Source organism: Varanus komodoensis, unplaced genomic scaffold (genome assembly GCF_004798865.1).
Source record: "Varanus komodoensis strain SLA01 unplaced genomic scaffold, ASM479886v1 scaffold18_1, whole genome shotgun sequence".
NCBI classification, from domain to species: Eukaryota; Metazoa; Chordata; class Lepidosauria; order Squamata; family Varanidae; genus Varanus; species Varanus komodoensis.
In genome coordinates, this window is record NW_025335548.1 from 2,081,790 (window position 1) to 2,101,787 (window position 19,998).

Consider the following 19,998-nt stretch of genomic DNA (forward strand, 5'->3'; position numbering starts at 1 on the left):
TGGTGTTTACTGTCAAGCAGGTTTGGAGGGTATTTTCCATTATTAAGCACATCCTTGATATATAGCTGGAACACAGAATGAGAAACTATTACACAGAGGCAAATGGCAGACATAATGTTTGGATGACACGGATTTTCCTTTCTCCTGTAATGACCTGGTCCTGTCAGCTGGCCTTCTATGCAAACTAGCCTTCTCCCACATGAAGTACAGCTTGGTCCTTCCTGCTCTCTGCTCTGCTGTCGTCTATACCTTGACAATGGGGATGGTCTCTTAATGACATTGTGCGTGCACAACATTGCTGCAATGCAGCAGATTTGGAGTTGCTGATCTGCTGCTGCTTTATGGCTCCATGTCAGCAACATGTGCCCCCCCCACATGGCCTCAAGTGTGACCCCCACTGCCACTTCTGCACCACCACAATTCATTGATCACAGGAAAATCCCCTCCACACCACTCCTCTATTTTCTGTTCCCACCCCCTCCCCAGCTGCATCAGCGGCCTGCTGGAAAATGTAGGGCTTATGCATGCACCCAAGTGGTTTTCCTTGCTCACTGGACATCACAGGTTATACAGAATTTTCCCATATGCTGTCTTAATTTCTAAAATGCCAGTTTTGAGGGATTCAGTTGTCTACGAATGACACTCTGTAACATACATGTCTTGGTTTCTAATCCTGTGAGTGGCTGTGAGTTTTTTTAATGGCCAAAGAAATACGCATTACGCATATTCAGAAGCATATTTGTGGGATGGAAAAACACAAGCAATCTGTGTCTGGGTAGTAAGTGAATGAAAGGTACATGTACTGTAATGCCACCTGCAGCCAAACAGGTGGGTGCCCATAATGGGGCCTTCTATGTTGTGGCACTCAGACTTTGGAATGCCCTCTTCCCACACACCCTCAGCCTCATCTGGTAGATAGCAAAGATTTTTGGGCTTATCCTGCTATGTTGTGCCAATGATGATCGCAGCTTTACGTTACTTTCCCCTCTTATTGTTTGCCATTAGTGGCTTCCTTTTTCATAAGCCCTGTAGGTCCTCCTTGCATACAGATCTGTTCACAAGCACAGGCATATCCCTAGAGTTTATTTTAAGTACTCATTTTCAATTGCACAAGAATCCAGTGCATGTGAAATTGAATCCAGGGCAATCCAGTCTCATCTTCAGCAAGTGAGCACCTCCCATGATTCTAATGGAAAACGACAGAAAGATGAAAGTTAGTGTTTCCTTTCCTTTCCTTTCCTTTCCTTTCCTTTCCTTTCCTTTCCTTTCCTGGTGCGCAGCATGTGCCCAGCAGCACGTTAGAATAAACCCTGCATGCGCCTATACTTTTCTTTTGCGGGGAATCGCGAATATAGATTTTGACACACAGATATATGTGCCTATCGAGCAGGATTTTTTTCTAGTCCCCGGTATGGCCGAGCTGGTCTGGGGGGGAGAGAGAGGGGACATCCCTCCGGATCGAAGGGGAAATCCCTTTCAGACGAAGAGGGAATCTGCGCTCCGCTGCCCTCTTAGGCGGGCGTAGCGAACGCAGCGCCTCCTCTGCTGGCATTTCGCGGCGCGTGCGGCACCGCGCCGCCCGGGCTAGACCGAGGCAGCGCGAGGGCCTGGAGCGCGCGCCGCGAGCGCCCCCGTGGCTGGCTCCGGCCCCTGCCTGGTCTTCCAGCTGGGCTCCGGGAGGATGACTTGGCACTGAATCCCGCTCCGGCGGGGTCCGCGCTTCCGGGTCTTGGCACAGCCCAGCCCGCCTTCTCTCTGGGGAGCGGGGAGGGGGAGGGAGGCGGAGCGCCCGGGAGCCGGCGAAGGAGGGTGAGACAGCACAGCGGCGGAGGAGGTAAGCAAGAGCAGCTCTCCCGCCGCCGCCGGCGTCCTCCTCCTCAAGTGCCCTTCGGCCAGATCTCGCCTGTGCCGCGAAGACCAGGGGGAGCCGACGACGCCACCCGCTCCCTCTCGGAGGAGGCGGCGGACGCGCTTTCCGCGCAGCTCCATCCATCTCCGCGCCCGCATCCTTCTGCTGCAGCGCTCCGAGCTCTCCCAGCCAGGTAGCTCTCTTTGCTCCCCTCTCTCCTGGGCTTTGCGCGGGAAGCGCCGGGGGGCGGTGAGACTCTGCGCCGCGGGAGGGGGGGGGCTTGAGGTGATTGCAGCGGGGGAAGAGGACGGCGGCGCTGAGCGACGAGGAGGGGGCTGCCGGCGCCCCTCCTCCTGCCCACCCCCACGTCCAGGCTGTGTCAGAGCGACCGCCGGCTGCATCTGAGAGGGGCTAACTGATGCATGCAACAGAAGCGTCACGTCGCCGCAGAGCGGTAAGGAGCTCCGTCCCGTTGCCTGCCAGCTTGGCTTCGCGTGCTCCGGGCGTGCGTTTGCCCAGACGACAATGGCTGCGTGCACTGCGACCCAACGGCCCCCGGGCCGGCCAGGGAGCTGCATCTGCCCGGCCCCCCAGTGGGGAGCAGTGCACACGCAGGCCGTGCCGGCACGCATCGTGGCCGGACAGGCAGCGGGAGAGGAGCAAGACTGCATTGGTGGTCATGCTCCAGTGAGCTGGGGCCTGTGTGTTTGCGTGTATGCGAGGGCATAGGAGGAGGCATGCTCGCATGTCCCTTTCTCAGGTAGCACAAACATGCATGTTAACTGGGACAAGTCTGCATCTTCAAAGTAGGAGGAGGCTGAGGCGGCGGCGGCGGCGGCATGCGTACGGATATCGTTTTGTTTTATTCTAGAAGGGAGCTCTTTCTTAAAGCAAAAAACAAAACCCGCTTGGGTCTGTGTTTCCTAACTCTCGCGCAATTGGCTGATGCTAAGGCAAAGGGGGCTCCTGCTTTCTCTCCCTCGGTATTGCTTTGCAGTCAAGATGTGTGTTTCCTGCATAGCATAGCGGGAGCAGGCTGGCTGCATTAACGATGTCATCAGAAAAGCTGGGCCTGGAAAGTGATATCTATCTTCCGCACAGGATGATAGAAAGATGCTGCCTGGGCATACTTAAAAAGTTGTAATGTGATGCTGATAGTGAGCTGTGATAAATGTCTAGATGAAGCTTAAGCACTCAGAAGGGTTATCAGGGCATGTTATGTAACTAACTCAGTGGCTATGAAATGAATTGAAATGGAGTAAAGCCAGCTTGGAAGCTCAAATTGTTTATTTTACCTTCCATTGAAAAACTGGGATATTCTTCCTGCCCCAGAGATAACCATTTTAAAATACGTATTTGTTTAAGGAATTGTTGCCATGTGTTGGAGAAGATGCTAAACTGTAAGTTTTGGTGAATAAGTTGGTATTCTAAACTGTCTACTTCCTCTTTTCCATTAGATTGCATAAATGAATACTATTTTTATTCGCTAAAGATGTTGTGAGATGTTTATTTTAGATCATTAAAAAAAGGATGCTTTGACAGGCTTTTCTTTGTCAGTGTGATAATCCTAAATGCTTCCTTTCAGTTAAATTCATTTCAAAGCCAAATTGTCATGATGCCACTTAACACTCTGGGTTTTCCTGTCATCATATAACTATCCTGTTTTACCATTAGCAGCTAGCAAATAAAACAAAAACATTTCATTGTACCTCACATACTGAAACCAATTTCCAAGGATACACAGAAACTGCAGTATAACTTGAATTTAACGTATCTGTCATCTGTAGGGGAATCTGTCTGAACCTCTTCAGAAGCGTTGTGCTCATAGATCTGCCTGAATAGGCCCTGCAAATAATCACATATTTTCTTAAGTGTGGACACTGAGTTAGGTGTGCAAGCAACTGATTAATTTGCCCACCAGTAAAATGTATAGTAGGGTCCTGAGTGAAACTAGCTTCCTATTACATGAATGATAGATTAGTCATTCCCTGTATTATTACCTATTGGCTCAAAGACTAAGTAGTTTCCTGATAACATGGCCCTCTTTGGGTGTGAGTAAAATAGTTTGGATCTGTCGAAACTATTCTTTGCTCATAAAGCCATACATACCCTAATTTAATGGTAATTTTGTCTACATGACCTTGACTTTAAGAGCCCAAAAATGACTGGTAAGGAAACAAAAGATAAAATGATATGGTACTGGGAATTAGTTTATTTGAAGAAACATTTGTATAGGCAGAAAATGTAAATGTTCTTCATCATCCTCTTGCACTGGAATCCCAAGCTTTCTTATCTGGAAGTATTCCATAAACTAGATCTCATGGAAAAGTCATTGCATATGAGTTCTGCTGATGAAGATACCATTGCCGTAGTATGTACATTTCTATCTAGCTGAAACATTTACAAGGCCCTTGCATGTCTCTTTCCCACAAAGATCAAATATCCTCCGCCCTTGATCTACATCAATAATGATGGGTGGTGGGGAGAGAGATGCTCTCTATGTGATAGAGCTGAGAAATGTGGTAAGATCCTGTGACTGTTCTTATTGCAGGGGAGGACAGAACTTGACACAGGATGCTGGTTCAGGGGTATCTCCTTTGCACTGAAAATATAACCTTTCCCTGACTTCTGAATACATATGCTTAGTGTGTCAGACTGGAATGCTAGTTTAAATATCAAATGTGTTGTATTAACTGCAGCCCTGAAATTATTTGCCTCTGCCTTTTACATATACAGAAAACATTTGTGGATGTGCACATTCAGTGTGTGTGCGTGCGCTTTAATTGTTGTAAGTGGGCCTAAGGGTGGTGAAACAGAACGGAGATAAACTTTGCAAAACCTCTACAACCCCTCCTCCCAAAAACATGTACAGGCAGTCCGCGGGATGTGAACGAGTTCCTGAGAAAACAGAAATTTGTCTTTAAGTTGAATTTGTATGTAAGTCGGATCATGTATAGTCAGCCCATGATCCCTGTGAATTCATTCACAAGCCATGTCGAGGAGGAGTGAATGAGTATTCTGTCTTCTGTCCACCTGTGGTTTCCATTTTCAGTCAACAACCCAGGAAAACCCTGGAAAAACTGTGACTATCTCTGCTCCGCTCCTGCTGAAACTCACCAGCAAGGAAATGCCAGAGGGATTTCCCTCTCCAGATGAGCAGGACAGAAAGACTTGCTTTGGAGGCCTCCCTCTCTACCCTTGCACTTCCTCTCTCTCTATGGTGATGCTTTGGAGGGCTTTCCTCTCTCCCTTTTTGCTTCCTCTTTCTCTGTGATAATGACGATTTTCCGCATCGATTTTAAAAAATTAATAGGCCTTATGACAGTTCGTTTGTAAGTATGGATTCATAAGTAACTCAGATATTTGTAACTCAGGGATTTCCTGTAGTCTTAAGATTATTTCTACAGCTTTCAAAAATGCTATCAACATAAATAATGCACCTATTGAACATACACATGTACATTATATGAGACATATAGTTATGGTTATGCATTTTTGATTGCATAAACGCAAGCATATTTGCTATTGTCCTTCGCTGGAGGTTTCCTACACTCTTGCTCATAAGAATTTATTTATTTTACTTGGCCTTTTAGCCCTTCTTCAATAGTCATGGCAAATGCTATCTTGTAAGCAACTACCGACTTGAATAAAATCTGAATAACGCAAAGCTTATTGAATCATTGACAGAAAGTACTGAATGACTTGGCAAATTAAACCTGTGCTTTACATGGTACATCTAGTGTGAATGGGAGCATATGTTCACTGCATGACATAAATGATACTGAGATAATTTGAAATTAAAATGCTAATAGAAATTATTCCAACAAGCATGAACTATATTTATTGGTCTAATAATTGCCATTTCAAGGTGACATGTGCACCAGGTCAGTACATGAACTAAAACTGAAATGTAGGATAAGTTACAAACTGTGTATATATATCAGTTCTTGAATGAGAAGGTTAACGCATTGACCTGGTTGACACATGGCAATAATATCTGGGTTACCTAACCCAGAAATTGTTAGGGATGAGCAGCAGTGACTGAACATGCTGCCACTTGTGCACTCAGCACTTCCACTTCCATTCAGTGCCCCATTCCTGAGTTGTTAAAATGACATCCAGATGTGAAACTCTGGATTGTTTAGAAGTTAATCAGCCACCCATGGCTTGCTGTTGAGTTAAACTCTCGGTTGTTTTCCTCCTAAACAACCCAGTGTTCCAGGTGTGGATGTCACTTTAAGTACTCAAGGTTTTCCTGGGTTGTTGATTGAAAATGGAAACCACAGGTGGACAGGAGATAGACCACTCATCCATTCCTTAACATGGCTTGTGAATGAATCACTGTTTTGGAGTCTGTTTCCAGGCAGAGGAAGGGGTTTTCTCCTTCTTGCTACAGCCCCTTGTCTCTCTGCTTTGGAGGGATGGGGGACTCTCAAGAATGGCATGGGATGCGTATCAGTGGTTTGAATCAGTAAGAGGGGGTCACTGAAAATTAAGAACTCAAACTACAACAGAAGCGCATTTTGCTCCTGCAGTGCTTCCTTTGATCCAAGTCATTGTGCTTCATACTACCTATCTTCAGACAGCCCTTCTAGCATAGATGTAGTTGCTGTGTCAGCAGCCTTACCTTAATTGGGTAGTATCACAGGATGCTGATATCCATGTGGATCAGTTCCAAGACCCCCAGTGGATGCCTGAAACCATGGATTTGTAACACAGAAACCTGTTTTCAAATGCAGACTTTTAGGTCCTTTTGACCTGGTCCAGGGTCAGAAATTGACTGCTTTTAACAACTGCTTTTGCTGTAGCCCTAGAAGCTGGACTTCATAGTGTACTATATGCATGTCTTTTTCCCAGTTTCATTTGTTCCTGCTTCAGCATGTGATTCTTTTCTTGCCCTATTCAATCAAGAATTTTCACTTACAGGAAGCACTTTAAGACTTCCTTTGGGACTTTATGGCCCTCTACAACTTCTCTTTTGGGGCAGGATCAACCATGGTTAACTAAAAATTTGGTAACTGAGCCAGCAGATATGAGGGTCCTGCTGTACACTGCAGGTGTGTTCTGTGGGTTCATATGAGCTGCTGTCAAAATCTAGCAGGTTAAGCCGATCCTTCATGTGAACTGAGGGTATCTCTGTTAAGCTGGGGTGTGAAGAGCCTCCTGCACTCACCAGTAACCACTTTGCTCCTCCATTCATGTGAATGGGAAAACAAGCAAGGAGGTCTCGGTGAGTCACATAGTTTTGCCAACATCTAGACCCTAGAACTAAGGTCAATGGCTTCCAAACAACCCAGAATATGAACCCATGGTTTAAAGTTGGCTTCCATACCCTGGTTTGTTTGGAATGCATTAACCATTGTTTCTGCTTTGTATATACCTAGAAGCACTAGTTAGCTATGGCTTCCTTGTTTGTTTTATTCCTTGTGCAATGCCGGAGGAAAGGGCTGCATATATGTTGCAAAAAGTTTGTTCATAACTCAGTTTATCAGACTAAAGTTGGATTATGCAAACATAGCTGTATGAAACACTGAACATTCCCTTGTGGTTCTGAAGAGTTGTTAGTTACCTTTCTCATTGGAAAAGCTTGCTTCATTTTCATGGAAATTAATCTCAAAATCCCGTTTGATATTCACCTGCATTTCTGCCATTCCCTTTCTTGCTGTTCCTGGAAAGGCTCACAAACCTTGCACCTCCTTTGTTTGGACAACCTTTGTGTAAATGAGTTTTTACCATCCTTTTCTTCTATGCATGTCTTGGGGGATTGGGGAAGGCCAGTGTAAAACATAGATGCCACCTTTGGTGATACCTGAGCAGGGTAAGGAAAGAATTGGCAAGGTGCTGTGACCTGGCTTTGAAACAAAAAATGCAAGGCAGAGCTTAGCACACCTGAATTTAATGTCTGAAAGGTGCCATTCTGTTGAATAGGATGCATAGAGCAAAGAAGCTATTAAGTGATAAACTTGCATACAGCGGGAAGGAGCAGGAAGTATTGCTTGGATGTGACCATAGGATAAATAGGCTGGTATTTTTAAAAGCATCAATACGTAGGACAATAGCTCACTGTTGTGTTTGAATTTTGTGTGTGCTGGTTATTGAGTGTTTGTTGAGAGAATGGTTGCGAAACTTAGAAAAAATGCTCTGGGCAGCATCATGATGCAAGAGGAAAATGTTTTGCCATTCCGCGCTCTTAGAGTGCTGGCTTTGATTAGGTTATAATAAAAAGCTTTCAATTTTGTAGTTTTGACAATCCAACTGATTGCAGATGGATTGTTGGGATGCTTGCATTTTTCAGTATTCTGTTTTCTTTGGAACAATTTCTTGCTAACTCGAGGCCTAAACAAAAGACAAGGTAGCCATCTTCTAGGTAAAAATAAAGGCAGGCAGAGTTCATTTACCAATACCAATATTGGTTACCAATACTGGGCATAGTAGATGTGTGAGAAACACCTGAGACACCTTCCTTCTTTTATTTAAGACACTTCTTTGTTTTATATCTTGCTTTTTCTTAACAATGTCCGCAGATCAGTTTGCAATCAAAGAGCAGCATGTTATAAAAACCCAAGTAAAACCACAGAATAATCAAAAGAGGACAAAAATCTTAAAGATCTGAAAGAACAGAAAAGTGTTTGCCAAACAAATAACCCCCACAGAAGGTAGATGTTTATTGAACCTCTCTGGGGAGAGAGTTGTACAAACTGAGGCACCCCTGAAAAAAACACTACCTCCCTCGTTCATAGAATCATAGAATAGCAAAGTTGGAAGGGACCGAGAAGGCCATCAGGTCCAACTCTCTTCTGTTGCAGGCACCAATTTCCACTATCCCACTCAGATGACTGTGCGTTTTCTTTTTGAATGTCTCAAGTGTGGGAGAGCCCACGACCATTCTAGGAAATTGGTTCCACTGTTGGTTGGACAGGAAATTGGTTCCACAAATTCCACTGTATTTCTCTGACAGTGAGGAAACTTTTCCTGATGTCTAGCCTGAACCTGGGTTGTCACAACTTGAGTTGACTATTCCTTGTTCTACACTCTGCTATCAGTGAGAAGAGATCTTGACCTTCCTTTTTGACAGCCTTTCAGGTACTTGTAGAGTACTGTCATGCCCCCCCCCCCCGCCCCGGTCTTCTCAAGGCTGAACACACCCAGTCCTCATAGGGCTTTGTTTCCAAACCCTGGACAGTCTTTGTTGCCCTCCTCTGAAGCCTTTCTAGTTTTGCATCTTTCTTAAATTTTGGTGTAGTTGCTGTCTCCCTTCCTCTAGAAGTAGGGGCAATGTGCCTTGGCTGGATACTGTTAGGATGGATCTATGTCAGCCACTTTGGGTTTTGCACAAGAGGAAAAAGGCAGGATAGATATGTGCTGCTGATGGTGATAATACCTTAATCTTAGATGGTTAAATAATTTAATTTAATTGCACTATTTTGCCTCTTCAAATCTTTCTTCATGTAGAACACAAATTTATCAGATGGCAATGGATTCTGACTTACAAAATAATATATGAGCATGTCAGAATGCTCTCCTTCTCTAAAATAATATTTGAATATTTCAATTTGTTCAGTGTAAGTGTTCATATCTAGCAGAAAGGTATTGTATAATTTAAGGTTTTCTCCTTTGAAGCCTCCAGCCCTGACTGGAAAATGGCAGTGTACATTTGTCCTACCAGGAGAGAATCTGCCTATGAATCTGCCTACACACAGGCCAGTCTTTCCAGATATGTTATTTGTATTTCACTATATGAAAAATATCTGGAAAGACGTTTTATGAAAGATGTTTTGTGGGACAGGAACTTTGGAGGGATGTTGACCTAACTCTTAGTTAAATAATATTATGATTAGGCATTTGTATAGCAGGTAGGAATGCCCCTGTGCTTCATATATATTGTCAACAATAGCTAAAACACTTTTCTGGGCAAGTGTGTCACGACACGCATCTACTCTAAGCAACAGTGCCACTGGACTACTCCTTGTGGTACACCCTGCAGCACCCAAGCTCAGGAAACTGTCCCAGAGCAGTGGGAGTTTAGCAGGGAAGGACCTCAATAGTTATATGAGTGCTCCTTTGTTGAAAAACTTTGCTTTTGACCATATCCAATTTTAAAGTCAGGAACAGGCATAAGCCACACTTAAAGAAAAAACGAAACCAACAAGGGAGATGCATGTAATGTAGTGGCCAAGTTTGTTAGTTGGGAAGTACACAGTTCTATATCTCTTTGACTGTGAATTCCTTAAGTGGCCCGGGGTGTTCCCTCTAACCCCCTGTACCTCTGGTGTAGTTTTACCCCTGTTTCGCTGAACTGGGTTGCATGTAGCAGCTTGATGGAAAAGAAGCTGAGCAGCATATTGGGCCAACTCTGGGCCATAGCCAGGCCAGATGAGGGGTTTCCAGCTTCTATCCCAGTGCACTGCAAAGCTTTGATTCCTGTTCTCAGTGGACCCTTTTTAACAGCCCAGTGTAAGGCATTCCTGGTGTGTAGGATGGGAATGGAGGTTGAGACACCATGGAACCCCAAGGACTACCTAAGACATTCAGAGTTTAGCAGATATTGAACTGTGTACTTTTCAGCTCACAAACATTGCCATTGCATCACAGGGATGTCTCTTGATAAAAAGGTTCAGTTTTCTTATAATTGTGGCTTATGGCATCACTAGAGACTCGTTTGCTTGCAACCTGCCTGCCTGTTCTTGAATTTAAAATGAGATGTGGTCAGAACCACAGCTCTTGAACAAAGGAACACTTCTGTATTCGTTAGGCCTTTCATTCTGGCACATATGGAAGAGACCTTTGTGTTGTATGTAAGGAATGGTGCGAGAGGTATAGAAGATATTCTTCTCTTGGACTGCTGCTACACATGCAACCAGTACATCAAACCTGTGTTAGGTTTATAATGCTTTATAGAGCACATTGTGCTGTGTGTGACAGTGATAATGCAAAATTCCTTATTGGCTAAGAGTGAGCTACTGTGAGTACAGGATGATTTTCAGAGACATTGTATTATACTTCACTGGTGGATTCCAGAAAGAAGAGTTAACTCAAGACCCGGAGTAACCTAACCAAGCTATTTTAAAATTATCAAATGTATTGGATTGTGACTGTGGTTACCTATACTGCCTAATCATGTCAAGCTGTTCGTAGATTTTATCATCACTGTTATCTAAAATTCAAATTTTTTCTTATGTGGCTTTAGTGTACAAATTGTGAGTTTTTAGAAGTAGTATAATCCTTTGTCTTCTTTAACTAGTACTTCGGTATTCATATACCAAATACATGCAATACACTGACCATATCCATGATCTATGTAATGGTAATTCAGTCCTTTGTCTGTAAAGAGAGAATGTGCCTCCTGCTGAGAAATCAATGTAATAGGATTATAATTGAGGTGTGGGTGTGATAGCTGTTCTGTAAGAATAGAAGTTTTATGACATCTTGTGCTGGTTATGGATATTGTAGCCAAGTGAGATCAAATAATATACTTTAAGGAAATACTTGTTTTTTGTCTTTTGCTTACAGTAGGATTTTGTCTTCTGTACTAAAGATCTTTGTTGGAGCTCTCCTATATTTTCAGTATTAATTTTGAAAGGGCAATTAAACAATTCCTTTGTGTTCAGAAAAGCAAAGAATACTAAAGAAGTGGGTGTTAACTGACACCTAATATTAGAATGAATGCAATTAAAGTGGTTACTCATCTTTGGAAATACAGAAGACCTGTGTTTTATTAGAAGAGAGCAGGTATTTGTAAACCAGCTTTTTAATTTCTTAGAGTGCATGCATTCTTTTCTCCTGTCGTGTTGTAATTGTTTATTTCCTCCCATGTAACAGCCTTTAATAATTTGTAGCTCTTTTCTCTGAAACTTTTATTAAATTTATTTATTTATTACATTTCTGTACCACTCCACAGTTGAAGCTCTCAGGGTGGTTAACTAAACATGAAACACAGAAGACATATTGTAATCATACTGTCAGTGATTATGGGTCCTGTAATTATTATTTAATTGCCCACCTCATATAAATGTTCTGGAGAGGTGTGTGTTGATTACTTGTTACACAGATTTACATAGTGCAAGTAAGCATTTAATAAATAACCCACAAGTCTGGTCTCCTCATGCTTCCAAATAATCTTGTAGAAAAGGAGGTGATACAAAATTTGCAGAACATTTTCTGTCCATAAAAGTTTTTTTGAAATTAGCATCACAATATCTACTACATTAGTTTTGCTCATTCCCCATGCTGATATTTTTAATTTTATATTCACCTTTCATATTTAGTTTAATTAGAAGGAAAACAGTTCACAGAGTATACGATTGTAAAACACAGTATAAAAAACTGGGAAAATTAAAAGCATCTTCTTATTAGGTATCATATTAGGTGGATTGTTTTCAAGTGGATTTGATACTTTACAAGTAGATATCTTTACATTGGGCATGGCAGGGCATATTGCTAAGCTTACCTACTGCATCTATAAGATGGACTACAATATATGTATATATTTCTTCCATTTCTGATGTGTTTGGGTGCAGGCAAACCCTTCACACTATTCAGGGCTGCATGTTCCTGTTGCTCCTGATAGGGTTTTTTTTTAACTCCTTCTCTTTTGTGTATGACTAAAGTCATTGTGACGAGGACACCATATTTTGTTTGGATATGGTGTGTCTTTAAGTTCTTGATATTTTCATCTCTTTCCCTGGGCATGTAATGCTGCCACCAGGAACTTAATTCCAATTGTATTGATTAACCTCTCCCTGAATATTGTGCCCAAGCTATAAGGGTCCTTCGTTGAACTATGTGGTCCTGAGGATGAGACGTTGGCATTCTAATAGCCTATGACTCTTAGTTTACAATAAACAAAACTTTATTTGTACAACAAGTGTATTGGTTTCAAGATGCTCAGTAACTTATTTCCTCAGTGAATAAAACAGTGTGTAATAATAACTTCTGACCGAGGTATCACACTCTTTCCCTTCACAAACACTCTCCACAGTCAAATCCTCCTTTCTCTTATGAATGCACCTTAAACCAGGTTTATTTATTCTGCATCAGTTCAGTCTTTCCCTGAATGCAGCCCGCTGGCCATAGTTTGAGGACCCATGATTTAAAGGAACACATATTTTAAATCATTACAACCCTATCCAAAGATTTATCGCAAACAAGTCATACTTAATACAACTACTGATAAAGTTACCACTGATACAGGTTTATAATTTATGCAGTACTTTAAACCTGTAAGCCCTTTTCAGTCTCTGTTATATTCTGAGCACTACCTTAATTGTGCCAGTCTTACCCCTACTGTAATGACCAGGAACTAGAACTGAGACTTACATGTGATTTATGGGAACATTTGTATGCACGGATGCTCAGTGAGTTCTTTGTCTTTGCAGGGCTGTGGAAATCTCCTTGTTCCGAAGTTAAAGTTAAAACCTGATATGATCTTGGGGGTTTGGCCATGGGAAGGATCAACCAAACTCTTTTGATTGAATTTGGAGGAAATAGGCACAATTACTGAACTGTGTTACAGCTGCTGTTAGCTCTGGTCTAAAGCCGTGAACATATTTATTCAGAAGATGGGTTGGAATTTCAAAATTGTTTTAGTGTGATTATGCTTTGATTTTGTCTTAATGGAGTCCTTATATATTAATAATTGTCTCCTGAGTCTTTTGGATGCACTAAAATATTAGAAAATCAAACAACTGATGGAACCAATGCTTAGTTCATCACTCAGATTCCTCCTACCTGATTACTAGGGCATGTTTATTCAGATCTAAGCCCCATCAGGCTCATTGGAGCTTACTGCAAAGTGAGCACACATAGGGCTGCCATCTCAGACTGAATTTCCTAATTAGTTTGCTGAAAACAGTGGAATAGATTCTACAGAACCTACTCCAAAATATCTGTCTCTAAAATTGCACTGAAAGAAATTGAAAAACATTTTAGAGGATTATAATGGTTTTTATATGGCAGATAGAGAACTACCACATGATTTTTTAAAAAAAAGTCTGTATAGTTTAAAAAAAAGGCCTTGTGCTCACAGGGCAAAATATATAATGAAAGAGTAGGGAGAAAGCACATTATTTTTATTCCACCCTCCCTATCAGTATTAGGGTTACAGGATGACAGTTCACAACGATACTTTTGCTTACAATCCCTCATGCAGGTGGTTTGCATTGCAGTGACTATAGCAGGATTTGAAACAGTAGGTCAGAGTATAGGATTGCAACCTCTTATGATAAATTATTTTTGTTATGGAAGGAGATTAAGGCTAAAGATGGGTTTGCGGTAATTGCAGACCTTGGCATGAATGATTTCTGGGACAACCTTTTCCAGTGAAAAGTAGTTCTGCATATTGTGGAACAATTTAATTTGCTTCTCCATGACATGATCCATTCTTTATATCTTCAAGTAAATGCTTTATTTGGGTATGTATTTATTCATCTATTTCTTACATTTATATTTTATCCTTCCACCAAGGATGATATTTATTGAGTTTTACCATTATAACCTCACAATGTGTTTTATTTAATTAATTAACTTATGTACCTCATTAATTAGTCCAAAGGACTCTCTTGAGGTGATGTATGAGGTGGGCTGAGATACTGTTGATCAGACAGAGGCCATCTAGTGAGCTTTGGAAGTGGGCATGCCTTTGAACTGAGTGTAAGCCCAATGCCCTTTCCACTACACCACCTTTGAAACTGGAGGATCAGATGAATTTATTTATTTATTTATTTGATTTATAAAACGGCATGCAGCAGTCCTGATTGGGACTGACTGAATGAATGTCTGAATGCTTTCTTTGAAATAAGCTTAAGATAGGCTCTTGCAACATTTGACAGGCTGTACATATTTACTGCAAGAATACTTGAAATGTGAGCAGTTTCTATCAGGGTAGAATCTGCTCCTTTGTTCATGCTTTTTATGTTGTAGCTTCCTTGCTGGGTTAGTTCTGCCTATCTGTTCCTCGCAGATATTGTTGCTAAAAGTTGAAATGAAGCTCTTAGGAATCCAAAAGCACATGTAGAAGTAATTTACCAAGAGCAGCAATTGGTATGTGAAATTGGCCACTGAAAAGTACAAGATGGAGTGGAAAATGGCTTATTATGATATCCATATGCTTAGCAGTCTTTTCACCTTTTTCCTTGCCTGTCATCAGCAGCTTGCAACACAGCAGGAGTATCATATGTCAGTGTTTGTTGGGTGGCAAAATGAAAAAGGCTTAAGACAGATATATTTTTAACTTTAGACCGTTACTACCCTGGTGTTTAATGTACAACTCCAGGCAGCTTTCTAATAAAAAACACAAACATATAATAAATGGTGTAAGAGCAAATGCAAGACATCAATGAAACTGTTAAAGCAGCAGCATTAAGGGGGCACAAAACAACAAAGTCCGTTTATAAATGCACCGCAACTGCAGGAGGTTAGAACATAAGAAGAGCCCTGCCGGATCAGAGCAAGGGTCCATCTAATCCAGCATTCTGTTCACACCACAGCCAGCCAGGCACCTGTGGAAAACCCACAGCAGGTCATGAGTCCAACAACACCCTCCCACGCATGTTCCCCAGCAGCTGGTGTACACAGAAAGGCTGCCTCGCATACTCAAAGTCCCATGCAGCCATCTGGACTAGCAGCCATTGATAGCCTTCTCTATTCTGGTGCCTCAAGCTGCTTTGGACTGGAGCTGCTATCATTCTGAACCAGGCTAGTCCATCCTGTTTTGCTGTAGCAGAGCTGGGCATTGCACTAGACCATGCTGTGGAGCTTTCTTCTTGTGGGTTGGAAGCTTGTAAAGAGAGGCATAAATAAAGTAAAAAGCTCAGAATAGCTTAAGGGCTATCACCAACTATCATTTGTTGTACGTGGAATGAAAAAGCCATCTGCAACCACTGGGCTCTTCTGCAGTGTTGTTGCTTGATGCAGGAGGATAATGCAGGAAAGCTTTTTGTGAAAGGCCCTGGCTTCATGCTTTATATCACAGTCATAGTCTCAGTCTTGCTATAAAAAAGTAACATCAGTATCCTAGGAAGAGTCAACAAATAAAACCAGCACCAAATAAAACCAGCTCTAAAGCATCTCTCTCTCTCTCTCTCACGCACACACACACACCTCAGAGACAGAGAGACAGACACAGACACCTTTACCTAGCCATTTAAACCAGCATGTGAATGTTGTAAAATAGATGCCTGGGGGGGGGGGGCTTTTCCTATTTTGTTGCTACTGCTGGAAAAGCCTTCTTTGTGGTTCCACAGTACACCCATGACATAGAAAGAGCAGAGCTTCAGCAGCAGATCTTAAGAAATTGGCATGGTGGTAAGGGAAGAAGTGCCTGTTCAGATTACTGGGGCCCAAGCTGTTGAAGGCTTTAAAAGTAAGTGCAAACATTTTAAATTGGGAAAATAAAATAGGCAAACAAAGCAGTTCTTTTAGAACTGGACTGAAGAATACAATACTGACTCTACCAGTTAAAATCCTGGCTACTTGATGCTTCCAACATATCTTCAAGGGTGGCCACACTATAACGAGTTTATAGTATTCAAGCCAGGTGGTTTCAGAGCACGGGTTGCTGTGGCAAGGCTATCCCTGTCCACAAATGGCTTCAACTGGCAAATAATACAAAACTGGTAAAAGGTAGTCTATGGCATCGAGGTCATCTGGGCCTCCAGTGGCAAAGCCACTTAAATATCCTCTTGTCTGGTGGCAAACCTGCTCTTGTGGGGGAGCACCTTTTGAACATGAGAGCCCTGCTGCCCTCACTACCACAATACTGCCAGGATCTGGCTTTATTTTATTGGCCCTTGCCCAGTCCACTACAGAATCCAGGCACTGGATAATGCAGAAGATTATTCTGGCAATGTCCAGAAGAGAGCATTAATTGGTCTGTTGGTTTTCTGAAAGATTTTATAGTTTTAGAGTCATAAGCTTATGAGAGCAAGTCCACCCTCTCCTTTTTTCAATAAAGAGCTGTTTTTGTTTTCTGATGAAGTATTAAAATTCCACAAATACCTGGTGAAAGCGTAATAAGCTATCATTTATTCTGTCCTTTAATAAAATTGTGTTTGTGGTATACATTTCAGTAAAATATGGAAATACGATTAATGTTGAAAAACAAAATAGATCATGTGGATTCATCCTTGCCTTTTTGAAGCAATTTATAAATTATTTTCCTCTCTTCTGCTGTAGACACGAAATAGTTCTATGTGCCTTATATAACATAGTACCTTTGTCCTTAGGAATACAGAGGTATTCCTAAAAAGACTCCATTGTTTAATTTTTGACTTACCACTCTTCATCTGTAGATTAGGTAACAGATTGTTCAAATCGAAGTTGTCATACCATTTCCTAAGATTTGCTGGCATAAAATGGCAGGTTCATAAGTTAGGGGTGTGTGAACAGTTGGAAAAAGTGGAGTGAATTATAGTTGTGCTTTCATTTTTGTCCTATTGGTTGTTGTTGCTGGTAATAAACTAACATTTTATCATGAACATTTTTAGCTGTCTCTTGCATGCGATAAATTCCGACAGCCACTTACAATGTAGATAATGCTGTCAGGTAATGCCGGAAAATCCCCCAGCGATCCCTTAGGAAGCATTGCAACTTCAGATTAAATTGTGGAATAGTAGAGGGACTTGATGGCATTAAAAAGACAGATGACTTCTACCTCCAGTCTAGATAACAGCTATATGATGACTGACATTTACTCATTTCTACCTCTGAGGTGAGTTTGGCCACATTCCATTGTGCAGCCCTTAACAGTAACCTCCTCAATGGGTGTCTATTGCTGTCTTTACAAATTTGGAACATATAACACTGGCCACATCAATTACTCAGAGCAGTCATAAAATAGCATCCTGTTTGCCCTCCTTTGGGTTGGTTTTCTCTGTCCCATGACTGTTCCTGTCAGTGCTCGAAGTCCCAGCTCTCATTTCCCAATCTGTAACAACAACCAAAAGAGGAATAAAATATTCCACTCTCAAAATAAAATAAAAATCATATCAATTCTGCAACCATTTGTGATTCAAGCTATGGGAAATGATCAAATATGCAAGATTTTAACTGCAGGACTGGCTTTTTCCTGATAAAAGAATTGAGAATGCACTATTAAAAGAACTTTGCACTGTGAAATCAGAGGAAGCTATCTTCAAGGAGTCATACATACCGTTATCACTGCCACCATTGGGCTAGTTTGGATGATTGTGCACACCCAACCCAACCACGGGTGCTCTTGTCCCATTTCCATGCTTGGTGAATGTAAATGTGGGTGTCTCATCTGAAAAGTATCTATGCAAGCAGGCACAAATCATGTACTTCTTTGCAAATAATTAAGTATGCTCTGCTCCTTCTTGATTAAAAGTGTGTATCGACTGGAATCCTTCCTTCAAGTGGTATATAGATAGATAAATTCAGTGGTGGAACAGCATAGGAAAGAAGGATTGCTGGATCAGATTAATTCAAGCATCCAGTTTCCCATCTCAGTCAATTGGACAGGCTGGGAAAGTCCACAAGCAGGATATGAAGGCAACAGACTATTCCTTCCATTGTTGCTCACCAGCAAGTGGTTTTCAGTGCCAGACTGCCTCTGATGGTAGAGGCTTTATTTGACTGCCAGGACTGAGCACCCCTGATGGACATATCTTCCACGAATCGGTCTAACCTGCTTTTCAAACTTCAAATAAAGCCATCCATGCCAGTGGCCCCCAGTGGACATTGTGGCTGCAAAATCAATTATGTGGAAGCTGAAAATTTAGTTTTATTGTTTATTTAGTAATTAGATTCATATTCTGCCTTTTTCTTTTAAAGAACTCAAAGTGGCTTACATCATTCTCCTCCCCCTGCTCTCAATCTTATTCTCACAAGAACCTTGTGAGGTGGGTTGGGCTGACTGGCCCAACATCCTGATGTTGGGCCAGTTGTGCATGACTGAGCAGGGTCTGCAACCCAGATTGCCCGTGTCCCAGTCTCATCACTGTTTTTGTTGTCTGTTCTTTTTGTCCAGTTTGTTGGATGGCTCCGAATTCTCGAATTGTATGGGAATGGAAGGAAAAACTTTCCTGTATCTACTTTCTCCATACAGTGCACGATTTTATAAACATCTGTGACAGGCTTTCCCAACCTGATGACCTCCAGATGTGTTGGACTGCAACTCCGATTAAATAATGAAGGATGACTGGAATTGTAGTCCAACCGATCTGGAAGACCCAGGGTTGTGGAAGGCGGCTTTATTTGGAAAGACTGAGGTAACATTCCTCCTCAAATAGCGTAAGCCATCCTGAGATGTTCTGTAGGGAATGGGATAGAAAAGTTTTAACAAACAAACAAACAAACGGTTTTCCTTGTACAGAAGGTACACTATCTCCACCCCCATCATTTTTGTTCCTTTCTTCTGCTTTTTTCCTGTTCCAAAATATTCTGCTTTTTCATGCAGTAAACAACTGGAACAATACGTAGCATTGCAAGATGGTTGTGCCACAGAATTGTATAGGATACAGGCAGTTTTATTTTTGGCCCCTTTTCTCACCATCCCTACCATGGGAGTTCCCTTTTCTAGGTTCTGCTTGCTGAATCATTGAACTGTCCACACTGTTCCAAGATTTCTTTCCTGGTTAGTTGCTGCAAGTTCAGAACTTACTGGTATATATGTAACATTAGGATTTTTTGCCCGATTATGCATCATTTCATGCAATCACATAAATCTATTTGCATTATTTTGCTCTCCATTTGTCCAGTTTTGAGAGTTCATTTTAGAACACTACATTTTGGTTTTCTTACTCTGAATAATATGGTGTAATCAGTTAACTTGTTCACCATTCAGCGTTCTTTAATGTACTGTCCTTTCATATCTTGAAGCATTAAATGCCTTCTTTAATATGGAAACAGTTTTGCAGAGCTGAGCTATCTGATTTGCATTTTGAAATGTGTAATGTGGGCTGCAATACACCTTTGCCTGGGATGAAGCTATACTGAATTCAATGGCTGAGATCAGGCAACCTGGTAACCACAGTTAATGGTTGGTTGAGCATGGATTGAGGATAGCTTGGTTTTGAACCATGGATTGTTGTTGCAATGTGGGTTCTTGTATTATCTGAGCTCATTCATGCTAATAAACCATGGTTTGGTAACCAGAAACAACCCACCCTTCACGATTCAACAAGAAACCATGG

At 41.9% G+C, this 19,998-nt stretch overlaps 1 protein-coding gene across 2 annotated transcripts in view; it reads left to right on the top strand.

The window, feature by feature from the left end:
* The first annotated feature begins 1,821 nt into the window (after positions 1–1,821).
* Positions 1,822–19,998, top strand: part of OSBPL6 (oxysterol binding protein like 6) — a 102,553-nt gene continuing 84,376 nt past the window's right edge. For both annotated transcript variants that reach the window (XM_044427097.1, XM_044427098.1), the window contains exon 1: positions 1,822–2,042. The gene's annotated coding sequence lies outside the window, so the exon portion shown is untranslated. The remainder of the gene's footprint in view (positions 2,043–19,998) is intronic.